Here is a 9,634-nt window from a genome sequence, read left to right as displayed (position 1 = left end):
AAGTACATAAGCAAAGGGTTCAGGCATGGCCGAATGGCCAGCCCTCTCCATGATCAAGTGACGAATGAATAAAGAGTTAAAGTGGTCAAAAGATGGTCAAAAGATATCTAATACAATAGTTAAATGTTCTATTTATAATAAACTAGCTCCTAGGGTTTACATGAGTAAGTAATTGATGCATAAATCCACTTCCGGGGCCCACTTGGTGTGTGCTTGGGCTGAGCTTGATCAATCCACGAGCTGAGGCATTTCTTGGCGTTGAACTTTGAGTTATGACGTGTTTTGGGCGTTCAACTCCGGATCATGACGTTTTTCTGGCGTTTAACTCCAGACAGCAGCATGAACTTGGCGTTTAACGCCAAGTTACGTCGTCATTCTTCGAATAAAGCATGGACTATTATATATTGCTGGAAAGCCCTGGATGTCTACTTTCCAACGCCGTTGAGAGCGCGCCAATTGGAGTTCTGTAGCTCCAGAAAATTCATTTCGAGTACAGGGAGGTCAGAATCCATCAGCATCAGCAGTCCTTTTGTCAGCCTTTTTCAGAGTTTTGCTCAAATCCCTCAATTTCAGTCAGAATTACCTGAAATCACAGAAAAACACAAACTCATAGTAAAGTCCAGAAATGTGAATTTAACATAAAAACTAATGAAAACATCCTAAAAGTAGCTTAAACTTATTAAAAACTATGTAAAAACTATGCCAAAAAGCGTATAAATTATCCGCATCACAACACCAAACTTAAATTGTTGCTTGTCCCCAAGCAACTAAAAATCAAATAGGATAAAAAGAAGAGAATATACTATAAAGTCCAAATATCAATGAATTAATTTAATTACATGAGCGGGACTTGTAGCTTTTTGCTTCTGAACAGTTTTGGCATCTCACTTTTTCCTTTGTAGTTTAGAGGTATTGGCGTCTCTGGGGGAACTTAAATTTGGGATAGTGTATTGACTTTCTTAGTTAAGCATGTTGATTCTTGAACACAGCTACTTATGAGTCTTGGCTGTGGCCCTAAGCATTTGTCTTCCAGTATTACCACCGAATACACAAATGCCACAGACACATAACTGGGTGAACCTTTTCAGATTGTGACTTAGCTTTGCTAAAGTCCCCAGTTAGTGGTGTCCAGAGCTCTTAAGCACACTCTTTTTGCTTTGGATCATGACTTTAACCACTCAGTCTCAAGCTTTTCACTTGGACCTTCATGACACAAGCACATGGTTAGGGACAGCTTGATTTAGCCGCTTAGGCCTGGATTTTATTTCCTTGGGCCCTCCTATCCATTGATGCTCAAAGCCTTGGATCCTTTTTACCCTTGCCTTTTGGTTTTAAGGGCTATCTGGCTTTTTCTACTGCTCCTTCTTTTTTTCTATTTTTTTTTTTCGCCATTTTTTTTTTGCAAGCTTTCTTTTTCACTGCTTTTTCTTGCTTCAAGAATCAATTTCATGATTTTTTAGATCATCAATAACATTTCTCTTTGTTCATCATTCTTTCAAGAACCAACAATTTTAACACTCATAAACAACAAGATCCAAAGATATATGCACTGTTCAAGCATTCATTCAGAAAACAAAAAGTATTGTCACCACATTACTATAATTAAATTAAATTCAGTAATAATTTCGAAAATTATGTACTTCTTGTTCTTTTGAATTAAAACATTTTTCTTTTAAGAAAGGTGAAGGACTAATGGATTTTATTCATAGCTTTAAGGCATGGTTACCTACTAATGATCATGAAATGAAGACACAAAACATAGATAAACACAATAATTAAAAACCGAAACAGAAAGAAATAAAGAACAAGGAATGAATCCACCTCTAGTGGCGTCTTCTTCTTGAAGGACCAATGATGTTCTTCAACTCTTCTATGTCCCTTCCTTGCCTTTGTTGCTCCTCCTCATTGCTCTTTGATCTCTTATTTCTTGGAGAATGATGGAGTGCTCATGATGTTCCACCCTTAATTGTTAAACATTATGGCTCAAGTCTTCTAAAGAGGTGCTGAGTTGCTCCCAATAGTTGTTGGGAGGAAAGTGCATTCCTGAGGCATTTGTTGATGATGAACTTCCATGTTCTCCTTGAGGGCCGTGAGGAACTTCTCTTGTTTGCTCCATCTTTTTCTTGGTGATGGGCTTGTCTTCTTCAATGGAGACATCTCCTTCTATGATAACTCCAGCTGAGTAACATAGATGACATATAAGGTGGGGGAAGGCTAGCCGTGCCATGTATGAAGGCTTGTCAGCTATTTTGTAGAGTTCATTGGAGATGACTTCATGAACTTCACCTCCTCTCCAATCATGATGCTATGAACCATGATGGCCGATCCACAGTAACTTCAGACGGTTGCTTGTAGGGATGATGGATCTTTGAATGAACTCCAACCATTCTCTAGCTACAGGCTTGAGGTCCAGTCTTCTTAGTTGGACTGGCTTGCCTTGGAGTCTACTCCATGGGCGCCTTCCACACATATGTCCATAAGGACTGGTCCAACCTTTGGTTAAAGTTGACCCTTCTTGTGTAGGGGCGTTCATCACCTTGCATCATGGGTAAGTGAAACGCCAACCTCACATTTTCCGGACTGAAATCCAAGTATTTCCCCTAACCATTGTGAGATAATTCTTTGGGCTTGGGTTCATACCTTGGTCATGGTTCCTAGGATCCATGCATTAGCATAGAACTCTTGAACCATCAATAATCCGACTTGTTGCATGGGGTTGGCTAAGACTTCCCAACCTCTCCTTTGGATTTCATGTCGGATTTCCGGATACTCATTCTTTTTGAGCTTGAAAGGGACCTCAGGGATCACCTTCTTCTTTGCCACAACATCATAGAAGTGGTCTTGATGGCTTTTGGAGATAAATCTCTCCTTCTCCCATGACTCGGAAGTGGAAGCTTCTGCCTTCCCTTTTCCTTTTCTTGAGGAAACTCCGGTCTTGGGTGCCATTGATGGTGAATGAAAAATAAAAAGCTTAGGCTTTTTACCACACCAAACTTAAAATTTGCTCGTCCTCGAGCAAGAAAAGAAAAGAAGAGTAGAAGAAGAAGAAGAAAATATGGTAGAGAGGGAGAAGAGAGGGTTCGGCTATGTAGGAGAATGTGGGGTTGTGTTGTGGGAAAATGAAGGGGAATTGAAGGGTATTTATAGGGAGGGGGGGAGGTATAGGTGCAGCCATTTTGGGTGGGAAGGGTGGGAAATTGATTTTGAATTTTATGAGGGTAGGTGGGGTTATGGGGAAGAGGAGGTTGATGTGAATGGTGAATGGGTTACTTGGGAAGAGGAGTTGAGGTGATTGGTGATGGGTGTTGGGAAGGGTGACATGGAGAATGAGATTTGGATTAGGAGAGTGTGATTAGGATTAAAAGAAATGTGGTAGGTGGGGATCCTGTGGGGTCCACAGATCCTGAGGTGAAAGGAAATACCATTCCTTCACCCTATAGGCATGTAACATGCCTTCATGCATCATTCTGGCGTTCAAACGCCCATTGATGCTCGTTCTGGGCGTTAAACGCCCATGTTATGCATGTTTCTGGCGTTGAACGCCAGTTTCATGCTTGTTTCTGGCGTTCAGCGCCAGATTGTCCTCTGTGTGCGTATCCTGGCGTTTAACGCCAGGTTGTTGCTTGTTTTGGGCGTTCAACGCTAGAAAGATGCTCTGTTCTGGCATTGAACGCCAGAAAGATGCTCCTTCTGGGCGTTGAACGCCAGCCCGTGCGTCCTCCAGGGTGAAAATTTTTTCTTCTGTTTTTGACTCTGTTTTTTTTTTTTTTTTTGATTTTTTTCGTGACTCCTCATGATCATGTACCTAATAAAACACAAAAATAACAAAGAAACAAAATAAAATAAAATTAGATAAATAAAATTGGGTTGCCTCCCAACAAGCGCTTCTTTAATGTCAATAGCTTGACAGTGGCTCTCATGGAGCCACAAGATGATCAGGTCAACTTAAGTGTGGTATTCCCAACACCAAACTTAGAGTTTGGATATGGGGTTGAACACCAAACATAGAGTTTGGTTGTGGCCTCACAACACCAAACTTAGAGTTTGACTGTGTGGGCTCTTCTTGACTCTGAACTGAGAGAAGTTCTTCATGCTTACTCTCTTTTGTCACAGAGGGATGGCCATGTGCCTTAAACACAAGGTAGTCCCCATTCAATTGAAGGACTAACTCACCTCTGTTGACATCTATCACAGCTCCTGCTGTGGCTAGGAAAGGTCTTCCTAGGATGATGCATTCATCATCTTCATTCCTAGTGTCTAGGATTATGAAGTCAGTAAGGATGTAAAGGCCTTCAACCTTTACTAGCACATCCTCTACTATTCCATATGCTTGCCTCACTGACTTATCTGCCAATTGTAATGAGAACAAAGCAGGTTGTACCTCAATGATCCCCAACTTCTCCATTACAGAGAGTGGCATAAGATTTATCCCTGAGCCAAGATCACATAGAGCTTTTTCAAAGCTCATAGTGCCTATGGTACAAGGTATTGAGAACTTGCCAGGATCTTGTTTCTTTTGAGGTAGAGTTCTCTGAATCCAAGTATCTAGTTCACTAATGAGTAAGGGAGGTTCACTTTCCCATGTCTCATTACCAAACAGCTTGGCATTCAGCTTCATGATAGCTCCTAAATATTGAGTGATGAGCGGATAATTTGTATACTTTTTGGCATTGTTTTTAGTATGTTTTTGATATCTTTTAGTTAGATTTTAGTATACTTTTATTAGTTTTTATTTAAAATTCACTTTTCTGGACTTTACTATGAGTTTGTGTGTTTTTCTGTGATTTCAGGTATTTTCTGGCTGAAATTGAGGGACTTGAGCAAAAATCTGATTCAGAGACCAAAAAGGACTGCAGATGCTGTTGGATTCTGACCTCCCTGCACTCGAAGTGGATTTTCTGGAGCTACAGAAGCCCAATTGGCGCGCTCTCAACGGCGTTGGAAAGTAGACATCCAGGGCTTTCCAGCAATATATAATAGTCCATACTTTATCCAAGATTTGATGGCCCAAACCCGCGAAGCAATCCGGCCTCAGAAATTCCAGCGTTAAACGCCGGAACAGGAATAAAAGTTGGAGTTAAACGCCCAAACTGGCATGGGAGCTGGCGTTTAACTCCAGAAAGGGCTCTACACGAATTTCCTTGATTGCTCAGCCCAAGCACACACCAAGTGGGCCCGGAAGTGGATTTTATGTCATTTACTCATCTATGTAATAGTTTTCTATAAGTAGGACCTTCTACTATTGTATGACAGAGAGTCAGAGAGTCGGAGAGACGACATCTGAGTAGCTATCTTTGTTTTATGCTATCTTAGACCTTTGGGAGGCTGGCCATTCGGCCATGCCTAACCTTTGTTCTTATGTATTTTCAACGGTGGAGTTTCTACACACCATAGATTAAGGGTGTGGAGCTCTGCTGTACCTCGAGTATTAATGCAATTACTATTGTTCTTCCATTCAACTCCGCTTGTTCTTTATCTAAGATATCACTTGTTCTTCAACCTATGAACAAGATGACTGACAACCTTCTTGTTCTACAAGCATTCAAGGCTTTAGTGAATATCTCTTGGATTTCTGATTGCATGATGCATGGTTGATCGCCTGACAACCGAGTGCTCGTCTGACAAACGAGCCAGCCATTCCATGAGATCAGAGTCTTCGTGGTATAGGCAAGAACTGATGGCGGCATTCAAGAGAATCCGGAAGGTCTAACCTTGTCTGTGGTGTTCTGAGTAGGATTCAATGACTGAATGACTGTGACGTGCTTCAAACCTGTAACCTACTGGGCGTTAGTGACAGACGCAAAAGAGTGATTCTATTCCGGTAGGGGAGGGAACCAAACCGGTGATTGGCGGCACTGTGACAGAGTGCTCTGCATTAGCTTTCACTGCGCGGATGGGAGGTAGCTGCTGACAACAGTGAGACCCTACACAAGTTTGCCATGGAAAGGAGTAAGAAGGATTGGATGAAGACTGTAGGAAAGCAGAGAGACGGAAGGGAAGGCATCTTCATACACTTGTCTGAAGCTCATACACCAATGATATACATAAGTATCTCTATCTTTACCTTTTCTGTTATTTTCGTTTATCATCATCATATACATTTGAGTCTGCCTGACTAAGATTTACAAGATGACCATAGCTTGCTTCAATACTAACAATCTCCGTGGGATCGACCCTTACTCACGTAAGGTTTTATTACTTGGACGACCCAGTACACTTGCTGGTTAGTTGTGCGAAGTTGTGTAATGCCATGGTATTAGGCGCACCAAGTTCTTGGAGCCATTACCGGGGATTATTTGAGTTGTGAAAAAGTATTGTTCACAATTTCGCGCACCAAGTTTTTGGCGCCGTTGCCGGGGAATTAAATGTCCTAACTACAGTTTCGCATTTGTTCCCTGCAATAACAGTGCCATATTTTGATCCGGCAACAACACCAAGTTTTGGCGCCGTTGCCGGGGATTGTTCATGTTTGAGCAAGCTTGTGGTAACATCAGATGCCAAGATCCGGCAACAACATCAAGTTCTTGGTGTTATTGCCCGGGATTGTTTAGGCTGGACAACTGACGGTTCATCTTGTTGCTTAGATTAGGTATTTTTTTTTCGAAATTCTTGAAGGTGAATTCTAGAGTTTCATGATGATTTGTTGAAATCTGCTGGCTGAGAAGCCATGTCTAATCTGATTGGACCGAGGTTTCAACTTATCACCACAAGAGCTTGTTGATTTCGTATCAATCTTGCTCTTGGAGCAGTGATTTGCTAAGATTTGGCTGACCTTTGGTCATGTCTAGTGTTTTGGACCGAAGCTTTCCTTGGAAGCTTGGCTGGCTGTGAAGCCATGTCTAATTCCTGGACCGGAGTCTTAGACTAGCATTGCACTGATCCTGGAATTCTCATTAAGAATTTTGATGCCTTTTTCCACTTAATTTTCGAAAAACACAAAAAAATTTATAAACCATAAAAAGACCAAAAAGATTTTATGTTTCTTGTTTGAGTCTAGAGTCTCATCTTAAGTTTAGTGTCAAATGCATGTTTTTGTTATAATTTTCGAATTCATGCATATATTTCTTGTTTTGATCTTTGAATTCTATTGACTTGAAGTATTTTGTGTGTCTCATATGCATTCTCATATTGTTAGTGTCAGTAGTGCACAAACTGCTAAGTTTGGTGTCTTGCATGCATTGTTATTTGATTCTTGTTGCATTTTGATTAATAGAAAATCCAAAAAATATTTTAATTTGAGTCTTTTCAAGTCAATGATACAAGGAATTGAAGATTCAGAACCAACTGCAGAGGAATTATACAGAAAAAGCTGAGCATTCAAAAATGCCCAGTGAAGAAGGCAGACTGGCGTTTAAACGCCAGCCAGGGCACCGGGTTGGGCGTTTAACGCCCAAAGGGGTGCATTTTGGGCGTTAAACGCCAGAATGTATACCATTCTGGGCGTTTAACGCCAGGATGGTGCCAGGGGGAAGATTTTGTTTTCAAAATCAATTTTTCTTAGTTTTTCAAATCAAATCTTTTTCAAATCAAATCTTTTCAATCAAATGTTTTCAAATTCAATTCTTTCCTTTTAAAAAGATACTTACCAACAATTAATGATTGATTGAACATCACAAGATTGTTGCCTTTCTGTTGAGAGAGGTTTAAATGTTTCAATCATATCTTTTCTTGTTAGGCAAGTCATCAATTTTCAAAATCATATCTTTTCAAATTGTTTCAAATCATATCTTTTAAAAATGTTTTCAAGTCATATCTTCTCAATCACATCTTTTAACCCATAACTTTTTAATTAAATCTTTTAACCACATCTTTTTCAAAATAGTTCTCAATCAAATCTTTTTAATTTCTAATTTCAAAATCTTTTTCAAAAATCACTTTATCTCCTTTCCACTTTGATTTTCGAAAATCAATTAACATTTTTCAAAATGTTTTCAATTTTTTTAATTGAATTTTCGAAAATTCTCTTCCCTCCTTCCCACATCCTTCTATTTATGGAGTACTACTCCTTCTAAATGCACAATTCGAATTTTATCTATTAAAATTCGAATTCTCCTTCTCCTTCTTCTTACTATTTCTCTTTCCTCTGACATTTCAAGGAATCTCTATACTGTGACATAGAGGATTCCACATTCTCTTCTTCTTTTTCTATTTCTTATGAGCAGAAGCAGAGACAAAGGCATTCTTGTTGAAGCTGATCCTGAACCTGAAAGGACCTTGAAGAGAAAGCTAAGAGAAGCCAAAGCACAACTCTCTTTAGAGGGCTTGACCGAATTCTTCAAGGGAGAAGACATGGCAGCCGAAAACACAACAATGCCAACAATACAAGGAAGGTGCTTGGTGACTTTACTGCACCTACTCCTGATTTCTATGGGAGAAGCATCTCAATCCTGCCATTGGAGCAAACAACTTTGAGCTTAAGCCTCAATTAGTTTCTCTAATGCAACAGAATTGCAAGTTTCATGGACTTCCAATGGAAGATCCTCATCGTTTTTAGCTGAGTTCTTGCAAATCTGTGACACAGTCAAGACTAATGGGGTTAACCCTGAGGTCTATAGACTGATGCTATTCCCTTTTGCTGTGAGAGACAGAGCTAGAATATGGTTGGACTCTCAACCTAAAGAAAGCCTGGACTCTTGGGAAAAGCTAGTCAATGCCTTCTTGGCAAAGTTCTTTCCTCCACAAAGATGGAGTAAGCTTAGAGTGGAAGTCCAAACCTTCAGACAGAAGGATGGAGAATCCCTCTATGAAGCTTGGGAAAGATACAAACAATTAATCAGAAGATGTCCATCTGACATGCTTTCTGAATGGAGCATCATAGGTATTTTCTATGATGGTCTCTCTGAACTATCCAAGATGTCTTTGGATAGCTCTGCAGGAGGATCTCTTCATTTGAAGAAGACGCCTGCAGAAGCTCAAGAACTGATTGAAATGGTTGCAAATAACCAATTCATGTACACTTCTGAGGAATCCTGTGAACAATGGGACTGGTCAGAAGAAAGGAGTTCTTGAGATTGATGCTCTGAATGCCATATTGGCTCAGAACAAAATATTGACTCAACAAGTCAATTTGATTTCTCAGAGTCTGTCTGGAATGCAAAATGCACCAAACAGTACTAAGGATGCTTCATCTGAGGAAGAAGCCTATGATCCTGAGAACCCTTCCATGGAAGAGGTGAATTACCTAGGAGAACCCTATGGTAATACCTATGATTCTTCATGGAGAAATCACCCAAACCTCTCATGGAAGAATCAAGAGAGACCTCAACAAGGTTTCAATAATAATGGTGGAAGAAACAGGCTTAGCAATAGCAAGCCTTTTCCATCATCTTCTCAGCAACAGACAGAGAGTTCTAAGCAGAATAATTCTGACTTAGCAACCATGGTCTCTGATCTAATAAAGACCACTCAAAGTTTCATGAATGAAACAAGATCCTCCATTAGAAACTTGGAAGGACAAGTGGGTCAGCTGAGCAAGAAAATTACTGAACTTCCTCCAAGCACTCTCCCAAGTAACACTGAAGAAAATCCAAAAGGAGAGTGCAAAGCCATCAATATGGCCGAATTCTGGGAGAAGAAGAGGCAGTGAACGCCACTAAGGAAGACCTCAATGGGCGTGCACTGGCCTCCAGTGAGT

At 40.3% G+C, this 9,634-nt stretch overlaps 1 non-coding gene across 1 annotated transcript; it reads right to left on the bottom strand.

Moving 5' to 3' along the window:
• Positions 1–8,691: 8,691 nt before the first annotated feature.
• LOC130952849 (small nucleolar RNA R71) lies at positions 8,692–8,795 on the bottom strand. Its single transcript, XR_009075025.1, has one exon. It is a non-coding gene; the product is annotated as a small nucleolar RNA R71 (small nucleolar RNA).
• Between the last annotated feature and the right edge of the window lie 839 nt (positions 8,796–9,634).

This window comes from Arachis stenosperma, chromosome 9, assembly GCF_014773155.1.
Source record: "Arachis stenosperma cultivar V10309 chromosome 9, arast.V10309.gnm1.PFL2, whole genome shotgun sequence".
Classification (NCBI taxonomy): domain Eukaryota; kingdom Viridiplantae; phylum Streptophyta; class Magnoliopsida; order Fabales; family Fabaceae; genus Arachis; species Arachis stenosperma.
This window is presented reverse-complemented; position numbering and strand designations above follow the sequence as displayed.